Here is a 20,792-nt window from a genome sequence, read left to right on the forward strand (position 1 = left end):
TGCCGGACCGACTAACGTGCGCAATCAACGGCGTTCGCTCTGACAGAGCTTCGATGGAAGATCGGTAAAAGAAAATGTGGCAAAGTGAACCGTAAATGTGGCGCCCCCGGGCTCTCCAGCTTCTAAATGATGGAGAATTACTTTGGTGTTTATGCTTGCTATCTCTGTGCCAAGAACGCTCTCGGAACTGTGGTAGGAGTGACTGCAAGAGTGATCGTTTTTGACATGTTTAACTCCGTTCTCGACGATTCCCGCACTCCCCAATGAAGCGTATTCACGCTCACACGGCTAAAGTCAACGTATTCAGTCAAGCAGTTCAAAAGGCTCAGTGATAAGCAACGTGCTCAAGCGGCATGCAACGTTGGTTCATGTTTGCCCCGCACAAGTTAAAATTGCCGGCACGCATTTGCAAGGCTATAGGTCCGCCTTAATATGGGAAGTCCCAACCTCCTCCTCCTCCTACTCCTTCTAACAGGAAAGAAAGATATCACCGGTTTGGTCCACAAAACGAGTTACAGTATTCCCTTGTAGTCTTTTTCACTCGCGATAGAAAGTTGTACTTAGTGTTAGCAATGGTTCGTGAAGACTCTTGTTTGAAGCCTCTCAAGTCTCATATGTGCCTCCGACAGGTGTAATTAAGCAAACTTTCACTTGCGATGGCAAGTTATGCTTTTTTTTTTTGGCGTTGGTTCGCGTCACATTATCGAGGCCCCACGTCGATGAGAAAAACAAGAACAAGATGAAAGCAGGAGCCAACGTTTCAACAAGTCGAAACGTTGGCTCCTGCTTTCGTCTCCTTGGTCTCGTGTTGCTCATCGTGTTGAATTTCCATATCCCGCATTCCCAGCGTTTTCCCCGAAGCCCCGTGCGTCGCATATTTCTAATCACGCAAGAAACAGAAGCAAACAAGGACGCAAACGTGTGCAACGAAATCTCGGAGGCCACAGCCGCCATTCGACGAGTGTGATCTCGAAGGCGCCATAGTGCAGCGCCGCAGAATACACAGATACTTCTTCCACTGCAAGGCTGACAATGTCTGAGCCTCGCTTAGCGCACATTCGCGAAAGTGTAGTACTCGCAGTGGCTATCGGTGAGCAAGAGCGCGTGCGTCAGTAGCCCTGTGCGAAAGAGCGACCGGAACTTTCAACCGCAAGTCATTTCAGTCGCACATTTATGCAGGTATGTTTCTTCTTTCTTTTGGAGCGTAGCTCTTCACGTTAACTATCTTTATCGATACTAATTTGTCATCACAGAGAGAGAGAGAGAGAGAGAGAAAGCAAGACGCCGGGACGTTAACCAGAAATGCACCTGGTTGAGTATACCCTACGCTGAGTGATTGGCCACAGTTCTTGCATAGACCGTCGTCGTTTGTGATATTGATTTTGCTCTCTTAGAACGACCAAGCTTTTGCATCCGAGAGTAAGGCCGGGCCCCCCGTAAATTTTAGCGACAGAGGGTGCGGCGTTGCCTTACTTCACGCCCTGTCTATGTCTGACCTCGCAAAGAAGTTGCAAGTTATGGCAGCCATACCAGTTATGGCCCATATAACTGGGTAGGGTCAAAAAAGGATCAATTTTTGCGTGCGAAAGGCCGCCGGACCGCTCGTAAATAGTGGCTGAACAGGTGGACAACGACTCGCCCCCTTTCTAATTCTTCCCGAGTTTACGCCCTGGCTGTATTTGGTTTTGCGAATGAATCGGAAGTTACAGTCCTACCAGTTATCATTCTCAGAAGGGCGTCGAGTACGCCGCCTTTCTCGGCGCCGCCTTTTCAATTGGTAGCGAGCCAATACTGAACCGCTGTGTTACCAGGGGGCGACGCACCCCCGTGCCGCATCTGTGGCCGCCTCTTCTTTGTTCGCCGCTCGTTCGCCTTCCGCGCAGCCGGTCTGCGAACGACGCAGCGCGCAGCGGTCGACAGCCCAAGACTGCGGCTCTGGCGGCGCCTGCGCGCGCTCGCGGTCTGGCGTGCGGGCAAGTTATTCTGGGCATTGCAGCGCGCTATTCCAGCTGTGCGGGACGAGGAAATGGCGGAGAGCCGCCAGAGAATAGAACGGCGTCAGGGTTCTCCGTCACGACGGCCGCGTATCCGGCAGAAGCGACCGCGTGCGTGCTTGGTAGTCCGGAAACCTGCGGTAGCGCCGGTCACGTGGCCCGAAACCTGGAAGCGCGCTCCGCCGCCGCAATGCAGTGCCGTCCAACGTTACGTCGACCTAAGAGAAGGTGGGGAGGCGAACTCCGAAGGAGAGGAAACGAACCTGGACGGGATCACACGAAATATAAAAACAAACAAAAGGGGGAGTGGAGGGGGGGGGGGGAGGTGGCGGCGATTCCTTGGATGTCCTGGCAGCAGCTGCGCGCACGGCGACCGCTCGCGCTCTTGCAGCCCGGTTCCCGTAATTTACCGAGCGCTCGAGATTTCCTAACCGGCGCTACTCGGTTTCCCTTCCAGAGTTTAATTGCGAAGGCGCGGACAAATGCGCTTCGGCGAGTCCTCTCTGTCTCTCACAATTGAGGGTATATCGTTGCTATCCGCTTCTGCTTGTCATTCTACGTATAGAAGGCCATGGGACGCGACCTATGTGTGGTTGCTGCGTTGTCACGCTAACTTTCTAATTCCGCGTTTCGTGACTGCGTATCTCGTAATTACTCTTTCTTATTGCCCTTTGGTATGCAAGTCACGGCGTAAGTCTTCGCTACTCTTAAGTGCCGCAATATAGGAAGTGTGAATGCCAAGGTTGTAATGAACAGGCGCTGGGCAGTTTTGAATATGCATTGGTAGATTAGATACCACGTTAAGATCCTCCTTGGGTATCTTGTATGCGTATCATGATATATTCGGTGAGACATGTATCAACATCTGTATTTTCGATACATCGTACGAAGTGTCGTATATGTTAAGATACAAGATTCATCTGTGCAAAATCCGCAGACTCCCAGAGTCATTGGCAGCAGCTAAAAGTTATTCTGAGGCGACACTTTTATGCAAAGTCATTTTTCTAATAACTAATGCGATTGAGCAAATCGAATGCTGTTCGAAATCAGTTTTAATAATGAATAAAGTTGCACAATGATAGCTTTTTAATTATAATCGTTAGGTAGAATGTTTCAACTGCAGAATGGAAGTCAAGCCGATGCTTTTAGCATACCATTTTGTTAGAAACCTTGTGCTCAGGACCCCTTTCAAGAAATACAGACTGAACACGTGTCGTGAAGTTTATAGCTTTTCCCGCTGCAGGTTTACACGCAGTGTTTCCCGCTGCAGGTACACGCAATGCAGAAACACGTTAATCTGGAACATCAGTGCACATCGCTGCAGACTTTAAGTACTCTGATTGCACTTTACGAGCGCCTAATCTAATCGTTGCTGAATATTCGCACAGACACTCTGCGATAGAATTAAACGCAGCAAAAGGAGGCGCTAACAGGTTACCAGTTTTGCCCGAAAGTGTTATTGCTTTGAAAAATTGGAAAACGCGTAAGCTTCGCCTTCAAGAGTGGAACGCGACAGCGTTCCCGTCGACCCGCCAAGGGGTGTAAGACAATGGGCTACGGCGTAGCGACTACGCGCCCCGCATCGGACGCGGTGAGCGTCGAGCAACGCAGCGTTCGGCGCGGAAACGAAATGTGCGCCTGAGCAAGCGACGCACGCCTGAGCCTTAGAAACAGCTCGTTTCTAAGGCAACACCGCATTCACTAGAGGCGCTTTTGTACCGCTTTGAAGCATCGAACTCGTGGCTCAGTGGTGGCGTCTCCGTCTCACACTCCGGAGACCCTGGTTCGATTCCCACCCAGCCCATCTTGCAAGTTGTTTTTTATTCATGAAGTGCCTGCTTGGATGTATCGCTCACGGCCAACGCCGCCGACGCCGACGACACCGGCTTTTCTGCGACACGAGCTCCTTAACGCTGTCGCGTTAAAACGACAGCGACGTATAGCGTTGTGCCGAAGGCGTCTCAGAGCGCTAGCGTAATGAGCGTGCCAGCCGCGTTGCGAGTGTCGCACCTCGATGGCGGCCATAACCGAGAAGCAGGAGTGCGTTAAAATCTAAGGCCGCAGATTTTCGACACGTTTACTCTGTGCATAACGATTATATTACAGGTCAAGGTTGACGTAAGTAACACGAAAAAAAAAATTATGTATTGTTCTGGAGGCGTATACGTATTTTGTCTCGAAACTTAAACATAGGCTTTCCGCACAGTGAAACAATTTGAAAGCGCGCTTTGTATTCCGGCGCAGTAGACTGATAAGCCCCGTGACAGGAAGTTTCTTGGCGCCGCACTCGCGCTGCTGTTATCGCGCGAGCGACACCGTCTGTATCCTGACCGAGTGAGCGGAGCGTGCAAAGTGCGACCACCATTTGGTTTCGTCGCTTCTGGAACAAAACACACTGGTTATCCTACAGTCTGACCAGGAATAACGTATTTCTCTCTCTCTCTCTCTCTCTCTCTCTCTCTCTCTCTATCTATCTATCTATCTCTCTCTATTTCTTTCTTTCTCTCTCTCTCTCTCACCCACTGCGCGGTTCTGGGGGCCTTCTGGTTCTCGGCGCGCAGGCCGCCCGTGCCGGTCCATGCGTCGTGAGTAGAAGGGCAGCAGGACAACGGCGACGCCAATATCGCAAACGGGACTCGGGCGTTAACGTAATTTATATTACAAGAGTTTTGTTTTATTGCGACTTGTTCTGCTCGCGGCAGTCGCCCAGCTGCCGCTGTCGCGCATATAGGAATGAACCTGCGGTGGAAATACGGTAAAAGACGGCTGCAGTTATAGGGTCAGCACAAAGTGACGGCAGGCTCCGCGTTCCGTTGTGCACCTTCTGACGCTGCTGTCTAATTGTGAGAGACTCCAAACTATTCCGATTCACGTTATCTATAGGCGATTCCTATTAGTAGACTACTGACCAACTTTCGTGCTTTATATCCTCCCCTTCCACTCTGTTTCTCTTTTTATCCCCCCTTAACCCTTCCCCCGGCGCAAGGTAGCCAACCGGAACTACCTCTGGTTAACCTCCCTACCTTTCTCTGCATTATTTTCTCTCTCTCTCTCTCTCTCTCTCTCTCTCTCTCTGTGCAACAGACGTGAAATAGTGCGGCAGATAGTGTCTTTTGCACCACGAAACGAGCGGGTCCGGGTGAGACTAGATATGATGAGTACGCATCGAGCGGTCGGGCGGGTCCTCATGAAACTAGTTTCCCGCGCGCACGTCACTGGAGGGGCCGCTCTCATGGTCTCCGCCGTTCGCGGCTCGCGTCTTTCATCTCCCGCTCCGCGTTCGCTCTTTCATATTTCGATGTTCTCGTTCGCTCGATTACGCCGCCGCCGCCGCTCGCCGCAGGAATGGATCTAAGGAATTATAGGATCTGTATTAGTAAGTTACCCTTGTAAAACATCAACAAAGCCGCTCTCATAAAACTACGAGAAGAGGCTTGATTAAAGGACGCAAACACGAAAGATGGGTGGCGACACTACCTTGTAGTTATCGCACCAGCTCGGCGTGACGTCATGGATATTGACGGCGTCTGCTCCGGCGTAGTTGATCGTTTATCGACAAAGACGGACTGTGTACGCGTTGTGTTCTAAAGCAGCCAAAGACTCGGTAAGTTTCGAGAACTCTTACTGAGCTAAAATTGCCCAAATGCTAAAAGTTACATTTAAATTAGTGACGTTACAACGACGTGCTGGCGGTGGGATTTCGCCGTGTCATAAAAAAAAAATAGAATGAAACTTGGACCTTCATTTCCTATTCTAATAATCAGCCTATTACCGCTGAATTAGCGAGAATACAGTTTTGAAACAATATTCTTTTTCGGTTTAAACTAATTAGTGTTTCTTGTTAACCCGACAGAGTAATTACACAATTGTTCACCTCTATGCGGGCACTTTAACATTATAAAAAAACGTGCTCTATTTTAACAGCACCTGCAGACGGGCTAGATGGTGCATTGCAGATCGACGAAATATAAGCGCACAGGAAGACACACACGAACAGCCGAGAAAGACAAAGGACAGGCGCTATATTGTTCTATTGCGTCTGCGACATTTACAGTGCTCACGCTCTCCTTCTTTTCCTCTTTCTATTCCCCTTACCTTTACTCCCAGTGTAGGGTAGCAAACCGAACGATCGTCTGGTTGAACTTCCTGCCTTTCCTCTCCCTCTCTCTCCAGACGCTACGAACGAGTTGTGATGAGCAAATTTTCTCCTAAAGCACGGCATTCAGAGCGTCATACGGTTTCGAACAGCAGGACTGCAGTGCTCTGAACTTCTCTATTCTGATTTCATTATTTGGTGTTCTGTATAGTTACGCAGCTAGCTCCCTCTCCATCGTACCAATATCCACAGTGCTGTTTCCAGGACTCGGATATTTTGCTACTGTTGATACGTCATTTCGTGTAATATTACTTTCGTGCCCCATTTGCACATTTTTGACGATGTGGCGAACCTTTCCCATATTTTTTTTTTATGAGAAACGCGAGTCTGTTGACAAATACGGGCGATTTCCGAGATCTCGCGCGCGTGCGTGCGTGCGTGTGTGTGTGTGTGTGTGTTTGTGTGTTTGTGTTTGTGTGTTTGTGTTTGTGTTTGTTTGTTTGTCTGTTTGTTTGTTTGTCAGGACATAACCGAACAACGTTTATGGTGAAGGCGCAGAGTAGCATGCATATTTTTGCAAACGGCTTCACCTGAAAAAAAATGTGTTCCTATTATGAAAAAAAGGACGATTTTCTTTGCCCAAACCTAGAAATGAAGAGCAAAGAAGATGTGGTGGACTGGCGTGTCCATGCTACATTTTGTATTTTCTCGTCGTATTGCGGTATTAGAAATGTACAGCGCGGAGGCTTATCGTCGTCCTTGACGACACAACGGTCGCAGTGAAATTGTAGTGGATCTTCACAAAAGCTGACGGCACGAATCTGAGTAAACGAAATCCTTGAAGTGCCGCAGGTGTCTGATTTTATATCCTCCATAAGTACTTCACTTAGACACTTCTCAATTAATATTAAACACGATTAAAGGCAACATGTCCAATATAATGTACGAGGGGTCCCATCCCTTTCTCACCCCATCTGGAATTATACGCAAAAAAAAGGAAATAGAAAAGTCTTCCTGTGGCTCGGTGGACTATGGCGCCCTGCATACAACTTTAGCGCGAAATCAAGAGGCTCTAAGTTCCGAGCACGGCAGCCGTGTCTTTATGGGAACGGATCGAATGCACGAACGCTCGTGCGTGCAATTTGCACGCGCGCTAGTCGTCGTCATCATCATCATCGCCGTCAGCTTATATCTTAGTCCTCCCCATTGACCAGTGCCCTGCGTTATCACACTAGTACTTCATACGCACAATACTCTGAGTTTGTCCTTCCGTTTTCTTTTGCTTACGTCCGTTCTGCAGCTCCAGTAGAGCAACGGTTATTCCTCTCCCGTATCACGTGACTTGCCTAAGTCCGCTTCTTTCTCTTATTCGTCACCGAAATGACATCCACCTGCCTTTGATATCCCAACCCGCGGCGCTCTAATTCCATCTCTTAACGTTACGTCTGTACCGTCCTCCTTTCCATAGCCCGCTGTGTTGTCTGTCCTTTGAAGTTTCCTCGTTAGCCGCCAAGTTTCAGCAGTCGCTAAGAGCTAGACGAAGTTTACGTCACCACCTCTGCGCTGACTGCACCAACGGACGCAGAGCGGAACAACGTTTACACCTGACGGCCGCGCACAGATGTGCGCGGCTTCATTCTGCGGTTGCCGGGTTCACAGTGTTGCCACCATAACTGTATTGGGGGAACGGTAACTGTAACGTTGTGCCCCGGGTTCTTTTGTCTACCTTTTCACCATCCCCCGTCCCGACCAGACGGGCTTCCGTCAAACGCTGAACTTCGTAACTGCACAGAGAGAACCGTGTACTATTAGCCCCGAGAAAGAGGAATGGCGCCCTCTCGCGAGTGACGTCACGGCCAGGACGCCGCTCGCTCCGGCTCGCTCGGCTGCCGCGCGCGCTCGTTCCCTTCGTGTATGCTTGGGGTATAGGTGGCTCGAGCCGTACGTATTGAAGAATAAGTCGGCTTCTTTCAGCTGCAATACCTTAACCACAGTTTCTTCTTCAAAAGCGTGTGAGTCGAGAAACTTTGCGACTTGGATATCGCAAGCTAAGTAGCGTTAAAGGGGTCTACAAGTTCTTGCAATGCATGTATGCGCCGTGTCTATCGGTAAATTTTGACTAAAAACAGAATATCTGCAAATTCAACGCGCGAAGTTGTGTATGATGCTTCGCTAAACACTTACCATTCCTTTGGTATTTAGCTATGAGAGGTATTGCATTTTACGTGGAAGAAAAATTTGGTAATTGGCGTCAACATGTTATCCGATGTTAGAAAGACACTGCCCAGCGAAGCTGTCATCATGATTCCTATTACTATGGTGTGTTGTTCTATTCAAATATGGCCATTCATTAATGCGTAAAAAAATAGTTAGGCGCGCATTTCTTATGAAAATGTTTGCTGCTACTTTCATCCCCCTCTGAAACAGGCCTCCAAAAAACGAATTGCTCATGGCTGCTAACACGACGGCGTGTCATGTAGAGTATTTACATAGTTAATTCACAAACACCATAGTAGCAATCACCTGAGAGAAAAGTTTCGTTGTTTAGATCGACAGCCACTCAATTGAAAGTGATGAAATGTATCATAGTGGCCCTCAGTAGCCTTTATCGACAATATGGCACACCCCTGATCACGTAACGGTAACAATCGACTGTCCATATGGCGAGGCACGCTATGTTCGCGAAACCCATCAGTTCACTTCAACTTCGAATTAAAACCATAAAGCATTTTTTTACAGTGCCAACTGGAATGGCTAAAGTATTCTCGAGCTACTACTACGCAGCTTAGATTGCCTACAAAAGGAAAATTCAAGCACCTTTTGTCTCACCATGTCTCGATCCAGCGTTATTTAATTATACAAACGGGTAACTATTCGCTTCGTCGGTACTTAAAAGAGAACCTTGCAGGCTAATTTAAGTTTGCTCCAATCCAATCGCAAACATTCATAAAGAAAGCACCACAAGCCTTGCATATACTTTCACTTGATTTCTGACCCTCCACAGGGGGAATTTAGATATCTTCAATATGTCCCATACTACTAGTCATTGACGCTTCGACTGCTTTCTGGCTGCAGCTATGTGGTCCAGCAGGCATACTTCACTAAAAAAATTGGGCCGAGCAGCCTGTGTCAGTTTGCCAAACAGATTCGTCATGTATATTCCTCAAGCAACAAGCACCAGTAAATTTCTCAAGTGAGTTTGATTTGATTTGATTTATTAATTTCCATTTACACACACACATGTACAGAGGAGTGGTAAATGGAGGTGGATGAGGGAAAAAAGCCGCACAGACGCGGCTTGAGGTAATCTCACCCTCTTAGGTATAATATGGCTGCATGGGGTAACACATCAAGCGCCATATAAATTACATCTATATAGTGGCCATAAAACATTGCAGTTATACAATATATGAAAGCACAGTGAAATATTTCCACGATAACAATGCAAAACACACTGCGGCATTGCAATAAATAAATGATATACACTTGGTAACATAGACAAAAAAAGAGGAACATAACATGCATTATTAATCATTAACAAACGCGCTCTAAAGAGGTGAGTTGAACGTGTAGCACGGAAAAGGGAATATATATTGGTACATTCCTATTTGTACTCTGTAAATAGCTGTAAGCCTTCATTAACTTTACTTCAAATTTCCGCCGCTTAAAAAAAATAAACACGTGAAGAACCGCCTAATGTTGACAAGCAGTTAAAGAAGCAAGTGAGGCGTGTAGAATCTAAGCTCCAGTATTAGTTAAGTCACCGTGCTACTGCCGAGCGTTTCTGTGAGGAAATGCAAAAATTCGATATTATACCATGAACTACTCGTCGTGAGCAAACCTGTTTTAGCGGAATAAAATCAACGTAACTGCTGTAGAAGTCATATATAGCCAGCTTTGTGACATACTTGTTGCACCGCGGCAGGTATAGTATCATAACTGGATTCCTATAGGCTATGCTTTTGCGATTGTCTATCCGCGTATGAAAAACCCGCAATGGGCTGGTCTGCGTCGCTTCGGCTGGCACTGTAGCGTTGCCTTCGAGAGCTGCATTGTTGTCTAAGAAATTAGCTCTTTGAATAAATGTTCGCAAAGGAAGACGTCATAAAAATATATTTGAGACGACCACCATAAGTATACAAGCAGAGAGAACGAGGGCGAACAAACGAAAACACCGCAGAAAGCGCCCGTACAACGCACGAACTGTAGCAGACGACAGGCGCGAGTCCGTGCCCTGACGTCACGCGAGCGTAGGGTGCCTCGATGCACCCTACGCGAGCGGCGCTCGCAGCGCCGCTCGTGTTCGTTCTCGGGGCTAATATCGACGTCGCAGAGCGTGAAGTCAGTCACGGCTCGCGCCTACGCATTTGCAGAAGTTTCAACGCGTGTATGGTCGCGTCATTAATAGTGAAGACCCTCTGCCACGGTCCACGTACCGCGCCTCGCTTACTCGCAGCATTCATATGCAGTACGAGTACCGTTCTGGGAGCGCGGTGCATATCTCCCGCAGGTGTGCGAGGGTCATTGAAGCTGCGTGTGTCAATTAGCTCCGACATACACTCGGCAACACACTCCAACGCGTCAGGCGTAGTGGCTGTTCCGGCTAACAAGATCGTTTATTACACGGTCGGCTTGCCGGTTCGCGTATCCCCGTCCGCCTGATACGTACACGTGGTTTCCCCGTCTTGCTACTATAGTATAAGTCTTTAGAAAACCTGAAAATAAAGCAGAAAAAAATGCACAGTCGCGAACCAAAGTTTGAAGACCAGTGATGCTGCCCCCCCCCCCCCAAAAAAAAATAAGAGAAGAAACTTCTTTTGCCGGCTGGAGTCACGTGGTGCAGCTCACGTGCGCGTGTTCGACCAGTGCAATGTATTGAAGAAATTCCATGCTGCACAGGTGTTGCTAGGAGGAATTAATTTTTTTTTTCGCTGATGCTACGAGTCTCTAGAGATTCGCTAGCCAGTGTACGTGTAACTGTCATAGAGACGCCGAGGAGCAGAACTGGTGCAGCGCAAAAACACAGCTGGATACACGGTGCGGGGACCGATAAGAGAGAGCAGTATATAAGCACCGCTGACAGAATCTAACGAACACGTAGACGAAATCAAAGAAAAAATAGGTGAAAACATACACTGAGGAAGTAACAAAAAAATGTGAAATAGAGGTGGGAGGGGAGGGAAAGCTAAAAAGTGATAGCGACGCATGCGTCAATATGTCAGGTAAGCAACCTCGCTATCAGGCAAAAAAAAAAAAGCACTGGAAGGACAGTTGACCCGGGTATCTCTCGCCCCTTTTCAATGAGAAATGCTTCCCTGGTCTCCCGTGCTTCTGGTGCTTATTGATTGTACTTGGCCTCAGTTTCGCATAGCCGTAATGCCGGATTGCACGAGCGTTTGCAGCACTGAGAGACCGAATGGCCGCCGTGGGACCACGTGGCGTACACCAGTCAGCCCTATAGTCGCAGCTGTACGAAATAGCAACATTAAAATCAGTCTAGAATGGTAAAGCGTTCTTCGATAACTCCATCAACATCCATTTAGTTAAAAATAAGTTGCCCCAGTTCCTCCCTACTACCAGGGCTTGAGGCAAAGCGCAAGAGAGAGCGTAGGACAAAACAGAAGTGAACGAAAGCACGTACCGTTGTCCTACGTTCTTTTTTTTTCTTTTTTTTCTTGCGATATAGGCATAATTCTTGGAGCGTATATGTGTATTATATGTGTGCTGTGAGGCCTGTGTTGTGTACCCTCTTGCGCTTTATACCTCAAGGTATGCAGTGCCAACTATCCCAGCAGTATCTTCTCTTGAGCGCAGCAGGGCAGCAGCGATAGCAAAGCAGAAAGCCTCGTTTAAACGTTTCCACAAAGTGATATGCGTGGAAGCAAGACGTGCGCAATCTTATTTCCAACTGCACCCGTTCTTCTCCAGCCGCACAGAAGGCTTGCGCCAATCGGTTCGCGGTAACCAGCGTGTAACTAAATGTGTCCGTGTTCTTCGCCACGTTTTGCAGCGTAGCGAGTACGTGCCAGTTTGGCAAGAAGACGCTTGCTCTTAACTTTGAGAGATGCGTTTCGGTCCCGTGACAAACGTGCGAGTGCCGCAACACTCCCACAATACGGGCCCCTTTTTTTTCTTTTTTTTTTTAAGTGCTTAGCTTTACTCGGGCTCTCGCCTCCACGCGAACGCGGATTACACAGCCTCCGAGATCGGTTCACCTTTCGTTAACCGGGATCGGTCCAGTTTACTTTTTACACTGACTCCAGGATCGGCCCTCTTTACTCGGAGATACACCGGCTGAGCCGACTAGCCAGGTCTCGGGGAGCAGTAGAAACCTTCGATTTAATAAAGGAATTCATTGTGAGCTTGAAGATGGATATATTTGTTGCAATGAGGATATTTGGCTACCGCTTGTTGTCTTATTGCGTAATTCCGCTGAGAACAAAGCCGCTCATCGAAAAATTTGTGAACCATGTAAGATGGCGGTATAAGCCGATTTGTTGGCATCGCGACCGTTCCGTCGTCTGCTAGGTGCGAAACATGCTCACCCACGCCAAGCCTCTTATTCTCGCGGTATGTGTAGGCCAATGAGCTGGCTTCTAAGCTATAGAAACACGACTCCAATCCAACGACAACGAAATATGGCGAAGTGGCAAATAAGCAATCGCTTAAAAAGAAAAGGAAAAGAAAGGTTGTGATAATTAATGGTTGTGGTAATGATAATGTGTGATAATTCGAGAAAATGATCACAAACGTGCATTTCTTGAACTTCGCTCCCCAAGTGTGAGATGATAAATATTGAACTATATGTTTTGTTCCTTATTTTAGCACGTTGTTGCATTGAATTCCTGGTTCCTTCAGGATGAGTTGTAGTCCGATATATATATATATATATATATATATATATATATATATATATATATATATATATATATATATATATATATATATATATATATAATTTGTGTGTGTGTGTGTGTGCGTGTGTGCGTGCGTGTGCGTCCACCGGCGTTTGAACCGGTGCCCTGCCTCCATGCTTCGCTGTGCTCGAATACGCGCAAACAGCGAAGCTATGCAATTTTCTACCATGTTCCAGCGTGGTGTGTATCTCTGGTATTTCCCTTCGTGATGCGGCTGATAGCGTTGTCACGTCGTGCACCTTTTTTTTGTGTTATCTTGAACAATTTGCAGATAACCCCTGCACCGCTATAATACATCATTCGACGTTGCTCACGAGCTCAAGTGTCCGTATTTCCACATGCGTAGTAGTTTAGACGGCGAAGTTTATACCGTAGTCATTTAACCGTCTTCCCAACCATCCCGAATATGGTTATAACGAATGTTAGCGAGTGCGCGTTGTCCGTACTCACTGTAGTTTGCAAGCTGCAGTGCTTTCTGGGAGAAACGCGACTGAGAATGAACCCTCCAGACACGACCTATATAGGCAGGTGACTATATGTTCGTATCCTATACGGCTTGTCCTCGTCGTCGTTTTTCATGTTCATCCTTGCCTCCCCTTCCTTCCGAGCGGAAAACAGGAGCATGGAGGACGTCAACGTCAAGCTGACCTCTCTGCCTTTCTCTCTCACCTCGCCCGTCTCACGGAGTTAGGCGTAAGGGTGATTTCATGCGAGACACTCTCGAACAGAACGAATGGAGTCTTAATCATTCCAGAATTGGGCGTCGGTAAGGCCCGCGGGCGCGTTCGCGCCGAGCCGCTCCGAAAAGTCATTTCCCCGCTCTCTTCGATAACAGTGGCGGCAGCCATCGCGGTGCCGTTCTTCGTGGAGTCGGCCGGCATTGGTGGCGTGCAGCGCTTAGCATGCCAGACGAAGCTGCGTGGCCACGCTGTTTTTCCTAATCTTGCTGGGAGCGGTGAGCGCAGCATGACCACCTTCCTCCCCCCCCCCCCCCCTCCCGTCCCGCACCCGAACAACAAACGCGCGCGCAAACAACACCGGGCCACGACGCACTTAGTCGCACGCAACGCCGCCGCCGTTCCTGCGTTGCTGTTCGGGTTCAACGGCCCGCAAACATAAGCAAGCGCATGCACTTCCCTGGCTCGCTCGCCGCCACAGTGCGCATGCCGGCAGCTGCATCCCCCCGAGGCCGCTCTGTCGCAAAGTTACTGCTTGTTTGTTTGTTTGGTGGCTGCTGTTGTGTTGCCTCTGGCAAGCGCTGAAACGCATTCGAGCGCACAGGTCGACGAAATGGGGGTCGCTGCGACGAAGACGCTCTCAAGACGGCTTCAGCCGGGACTGCGAGACTGCCGCGCTACCCCGAGCGAGAAGATCGCTTGGCAGTGTGCGCTGTAAAATCGCGGAAACGTTTCGGTCTATGGATGCACGCAGCGTGTGAGCGCGGCCGATTTTTTAGTGAAATCGTGTGACGACTGACTTTGGATTTCAGTGCGTTTCTCGCGGTGAAACCACCAGAATGGTGAAACCCAATTCTAAATCAGAAGCAGTGGTTCGTCTTAAAATGAATGAAAGAATGAACGAACGTGCAGCCAGAAAGACGACTGCGAGAATAATTTTGTTGTGGGAACGTGATGTTCAAAGAATATTCTCATATTCAATCTCCTCGTACAATTCGATAGAGTCGCCGCACACGAGTACGCATGGACTGGTTTCCTCTTTCATAAGCAGCCCTCTTTCTGACGTCAGTGGTGAGAGGCATTGATGATCGATGAGATTGAGTAACTGAAGAAGAAAGAAAAAAAGGAGACCTTCTTCTGTGGTGGTCAGTTGCGGCAAACGTAATTTGAACGTAAGGTAAACGTGATTGAATGTTAGTGAATACGAACCCTGGTGTGTGCAAGTTTTTAATAATAATAATAATAATAATAATAATAATAATAATAATAATAATAATAATTTTTTATGTTCACTGGCAGAACGAAGGCCTCTTCCGGCAATCTCCAATTACTCCTGCCTTGCGCTAGCTGATTCCAACTTGCGTCTTCAAATTTCCTAATTTCTTCATCCCACCTAATTTTCTGCCGTCCTCGACGGTGCTTCCCTTCATTGGGCACCCATTCTGTAACTGATAGCGCATCGGTTATCTCTACCCTACGCATTACATGGCCTGCTCAGCTCCATATTTTTCTCTCAGTGTCAACTAGAACATCGGCCATCACCATTTGCTCTCTGATCCTCACTGCTGTCTTCTGTCTCTTAATGTTACGCCTAACATTTGTCGTCCGATCGCTCTTTGCGTGGTCCTTAACTTGTTCTCGCGCTTCTTTGTTAACCAGCAAGTTTCTGCCCCATATGTGCTTTATAGTGGTGCTATAGTAAGCATCGGTACTATCTTCGACACTCTCCGCTATAGAGAGTCTCTCACTGGTGCGTTGGTAGAGTACGTTAGCGAACTAGAAGCGCACCTTCAATTACGACGCGCACAGCCTTTTGTCCAAAGAAACGGAGCCACGCCATGACACCAGGTGTTTCCAAGTTCTGTTTCGCACGTGAATTTCTAGCCTGAGATGCTACACTGAACAATGCTGAATGCCGCCAAGTTGACAAATGCCGCCATCTTGGTGTTTTGAGCCAATTAGAGAGGCAGTAGCAGCCCCGTGAGCCAATCGGAACTGACAAGATGGCGAATTGGACGGCATGGTGGTATTCAGCAATGCCTATAATAGTACCTCTTGGAGCTTGAAAGCTCTAGACTGGTATATCTGTTTTCGTTGTCGAGTTAGCTGGGTTTCTTTTTTCTTTATTTCGGAGCTTTCGAGCGTTGCCGGTGCAAGATTCGACTTCCGAAGTCAGCTGGTGGACTGATACACTGCATTTTTAACGAAAAGTCGCTGCATAATAATAATAATAATAATAATAATAATAATGATAATAATAATAATAATAATAATAATAATAATAATAATAATAATAATCAATGAAAATGCGGGATACAATATTGCAAGCCTATCAAGGCGACGTTGGCCTTGACTGGCAAAACCTGGCCGACTGCATGCAACCAGGCATGCGCAAAATCGAAGATTCGTTCATTCAAATAAAGTTATTCAGTGCCCTGCGATTTGGTGGCGTGGGCCTGGACCCTGCCTAGGTTTCTACCAAGGGTTGTTGACCCTTGGCGGCTTCCTCGGTTCGCTGGACGGCCCAGAGTTGGGGCTGCAGGTCCGAGCTGAGCAACGCAGACTCCCAGCGCGCGCGGAGGCTGTCGCTGTTTGAGGCTGCATCACCGTTATCCTGTATTACAGCCGTACATTCCCATAGGATATGCTCCAGAGTGGCTCTAGAGTCGCAATGTCTGCACTTGTCCATCGTGTATAAATCTGGGTGTATTAGGTGCATAATAGCTGGACTCGGGTAGGAGCACGGTCTGAACGGAAATAAAAGAAAGCACTGTAACAACAGTAAAAAATTATGATGGTGAGGTTGATGACATGCTCGGAATTACCTTTTTTTTTCACGTCTTAATTGTTCCTAAGAGCCTTCCTTGTTTGTCTTTAACTTTAAATAAAGTCTTTAAGTTACCTCCAGCTTCTGCGAGTCAGCGGATGAAACTTGAAAAGGCCATACAACCCTGGTTTTCTAAAGCGATATCAGATTTCAGCATTGCGCACGCGCCTCGTTTATAGAAAAAGAGTTTTCATGCACACAGATGGATCACAATGCGCTGTCCGGCACTTCTTTGAAAGTACTGGCAAATGGCGACGCAAATATAGGGGAGTGTGGCATCTAACTTGGTCAAACGCCTTTGAATTTTACCAGGGTACTGATTTACTGGGTATTCACGTCACAAAAAAAGTCGCTAAAACTCCATAAGGCGAAGTTGTCGCTGAAGTGGCTAAAAACTCGCTAAATTTACCGACTTTCTCGCTAAGTCACCAACGCTGGCTGGCGATCATGCACGCTGCGACTTCGTTTCCAAGGCCCGCACATGGTCCAATAAAACCTTCCATCTATCCCTTGCCACGTGTCCGAAGTTGCTTGACGTGAAAACAGATTTTGTTGTACTTATCGACGCTAGTGTTTTGGTCACAACTGTGTTCTCGACACGATCTTTCGCCCTTTAGAAGAGGCTCGTAAATACGACTAATTTCGTTGTCGAACTCTAAAATGTTTCAGTCGTCCGCTTTCAACACGGAATCTTCCGCGGACGGAGGGGTTAAGATGTCGGATTTCGATGGACAAGGATGGTGCCTTAGTAGACATACCGGAGCCCTGCCTGGTCGATGAAAGTCAGAATGGTGTGTTTCTGCGCCTTCTTGACCTCGTCCGGCGGGCGCTTGGGGTGTTGTCACTCGTATACTTTGTCGGGTCTAATACGCAGAGGCGGCGTTTTCAAGAGTCGTATACCTGAGCTGACCTCGTGTCCCCACAGGATGGGACGGATGCCTTGCAAATGTATTTGTTCCGTACCCCTCGCAGTGAGCAGTCGCCAGGCTGCCGAGAATCCAGTGCTAGAAACGCAGCTGTGTAGAGCCGATGTGACAGGCCCGTCCCCATACGTAGCCCTCACGACAGGTCCAATAAGCTGGGGCTTTTTGATGGCGCTCACAGAGAGAGTATTTGTTCCTGCAAATCTCTCCGTGGATGCGGTTGTTCAAACGTATACAGCGCTCAGCGATTGAAACGCGATAATAGGACCTCAGAGGGCCGGAGCTGGGTGATCGCTGGGGCGCCAAATGAAGAGACGTAACAAAGGCTTTCAACGCGTCGGCTCGGTGTCCCCAGCGCCCACCGGTGGGACAAAAAGCGTAGGCAGCCATGCTCTTCGAGTATCGCTCTTCGATTCGCCGAGCCGTGTAGCTACTGTAACATTTCTGCAGCGCGAAGCACTGCATGATGTGCGGGAAAAAATAAAAGACACAAACGGACGAACGAAGAATGATTGCAAGAGGACAACACGAGCGCTATTCTTGTTCAGTGCATTTCTAATACACAGGGCCCTTTCGTTATGTGTAACCCAGCGCCCTCGTGTTGTCCTCTTGCAATCCTTCTTCCTTCGTCAGTTTTTGTCTTTTTTTCCCGCACTTCAGTGCTTCGCGCTGCAGAAATTTTGCACCATGGACCTAAACTAACTCGCCCACGTCGCTATTCCTTTGTGTACCTACTGATAAGATGAGTATATTGTTATGACTATGCAAATGAAGTCATAGACGCCATTTATATAGTCGTAAATATGCATATGGTGACGTGCCACAACGCTCGTGTCTTTTGTCATCGGGCGTTGAAGGGGCGAGAGCGTTCGTTGGCGCTTTGTAGTTGGACCGTGAGGTCCGTCTTCCCTGAGGTAAGTCTGGAGAGTGCGTCGAGGATACGCTTCCGTGCTGACGACAGTCGCCAGGCAGGCGGCGTCCTTCCTGGAACGTTGATAGTCCAGAGGTGAGCGGCACCTATACCGTATATCGCCGCTCGAATTGCGCTCTCGGAGTGCGTTAAATCAAGCGACAGAAAAAGTTCAGGAGGAGAGGCCACCAACGTTTGGAAACTGAACTGCGCCATGCTCGTCCGTGCGTCTTTTCGCTGGCCTTTCGTACTTGCGTTTCGTAGACGTGATACGCGATTACTTCCGATTGGGACACGGCTGGCAGGTCACTCGTTTCAGCGTCCTTGGCAGAATGCCACGGCGCCCGCAAACAGCGACGGAGTTGTGTTCCGTCTCCCCGTGCCTTAAGCCTTTGTCCGCGTTCGCTCACCCCGCTAATAGCGTAATCGTACCGGCAGGTGCCCTACGCCTGTAGCGCTATATATACGATTTCGAGGAATCACTAGATAGCCTTTAGATAGATCGTGAGCCATTAACACGATAGATAAGACATGTAATGACTAAAGAGTGCACAATAATACAGCCCACAGCGCATTGTGTTGTCGTCTCCCTTCCGTCCTTGTTTGCTGGCGCTAAATAAGCTTTTAATACAGCTCGTTCCTAAGCGTTCGAAAGGACGGATGCATAAGTGTTAGACCAATTTTAGTGTATTTTGTATATGTACTTCCCCTCCCCCACCCCCTATGTAAATAATGGATGATAATCTGAGAAACTAGGAGGCTTTTTGTTGTTAAAGCTATCGTGCGAATAGCCTCAGGTGACACTGAAGTCAAAGAAAGGATAGGAGAAATTAGCTGCTGTTGGTTTCGTCGTCGTCGTCGTCGTTGTTGTTGTTGGTTGATTTTTCGTTACACTTCAGTTTCTTAAGGAACAAAAATGGAAATGAAAATGGAAGAAAAGGCAACTTACCGCCGGTGGCAGCTGAACCAACAACCTCCGCATTACACACTATGCTGGTGTAGCGCCAAGCGCTTTCTTTGTCATTTGTGCCCATGAACATTAACCAAGTCTTGGGAGTGTTAGTCAGAGCCAATCGCGTAATAGGCGTGGTCCACGAGGGCGTTAACTAGATGTCACCACGCGTAAAAAACTTGAGAAGACGCTTATTATTACTGCTCAACATTGCGTCGTCCATGAACATAAACCAAGATGACGATCACCGTAGTCGTACGTTTCACTGTACGACGCTGCCGCCCAGCAGAAACAAGACACGTCGATGACTCCTCTGGGCGCGAGTCCGCACGAAAAACATTACAGTTGGAAACAAGTTATCGAGAAAAAAGGGGTGGCCATCCTAATAGCGTTACGCGCGCGTGTAAATGAGCTTGCGGGCTTAATTAGCGCAACGTATACAGGAAACTCCGCCGGCATTAGCTTTGTCGAAAGACAAGACGAATAACTCGAGGTAAGTTTAGTGGTCTTGCAATCCTTCGTACAGCTCACCTCAAGGAACGCACCGTCGATGATTAGGCTTCAAAAAGGGCTCATAACGAAAAGCAACAATAAGGCAATACGTTCGTGACCATTTGTTTTTCCTTATTTCTTTAGGATCACTGAGCATCGCCCCTCGTAGCAGCGCTCCTCTGTTTACAACTTAGTGAAACAAAATTTATGTATACAAAGGAGGGCCTGTGACGAAGAGTGTAGGAAAGTTCCCGTGTGTGTAGCTGCCGCCTAGACAAAAAGAGCAAATGGATGCGTTGAGTCTATTCTTCCTTTCGCCTACACGCATCAGTGAACGCCATCATTCAATAGCCAAACTCCGGAAAAAACTTACCCCGACCATTGATCGCGTCCTTTAAGACAACTCAGGAACGCAGAGTTTGTCGTAATTTGGATAATTGCGCGGCTACCGGCTGGTTCCATGCGCATTACTCAGTGCAAAACACTGTATTCCTTGCTTACTCTCTCGAACCGACATTAATCACCACCAGACCTTCGTGTAACGTCGTCTAGCATGTTCTTGTTGCCTAGACTGGCGAGTCAGAATACGACCTCTTCAGAGTGTTGCAAACTGCTTCACGGAGAGAGCGCTGTCACTTTTTTTATGGCGCTTTCGAATGTATGCTCGCGGGGGCCCACAACATCCAAATGTATACGTTTTCGGCGGCACTCAGAGTCAAAGAGCCGGTCGGGAAGAGGATCTATGCACCATCTTACTGACGACGCACATCGAAGCTGTCGTCTCATAAACGATTACCTGTTAAAGATGGATAAGATGGATGGATGGATAGGCTAAAGATGGATATTAAGCTAGCTGCATTGCTATATATACTGCTGGAATATAACAAACGCCAATCTTTCGCGCGAGCGGGATCTTGGTGGGCCAGATAAGACAGAGAAGAAAAAAAAAAGACGAGTGGCGACGATACGGTGGAGTTCCCACACTACAGCTCCTCGTGACGCCA

At 48.0% G+C, this 20,792-nt stretch overlaps 1 protein-coding gene across 1 annotated transcript in view; it reads left to right on the top strand.

The window, feature by feature from the left end:
- Positions 1-20,792, top strand: part of LOC135909713 (P protein-like) — a 309,452-nt gene that overhangs the window by 226,385 nt on the left and 62,275 nt on the right. The gene's annotated exons all lie outside the window — the stretch shown is intronic.

Source organism: Dermacentor albipictus, chromosome 3 (assembly GCF_038994185.2).
Source record: "Dermacentor albipictus isolate Rhodes 1998 colony chromosome 3, USDA_Dalb.pri_finalv2, whole genome shotgun sequence".
NCBI classification, from domain to species: Eukaryota; Metazoa; Arthropoda; class Arachnida; order Ixodida; family Ixodidae; genus Dermacentor; species Dermacentor albipictus.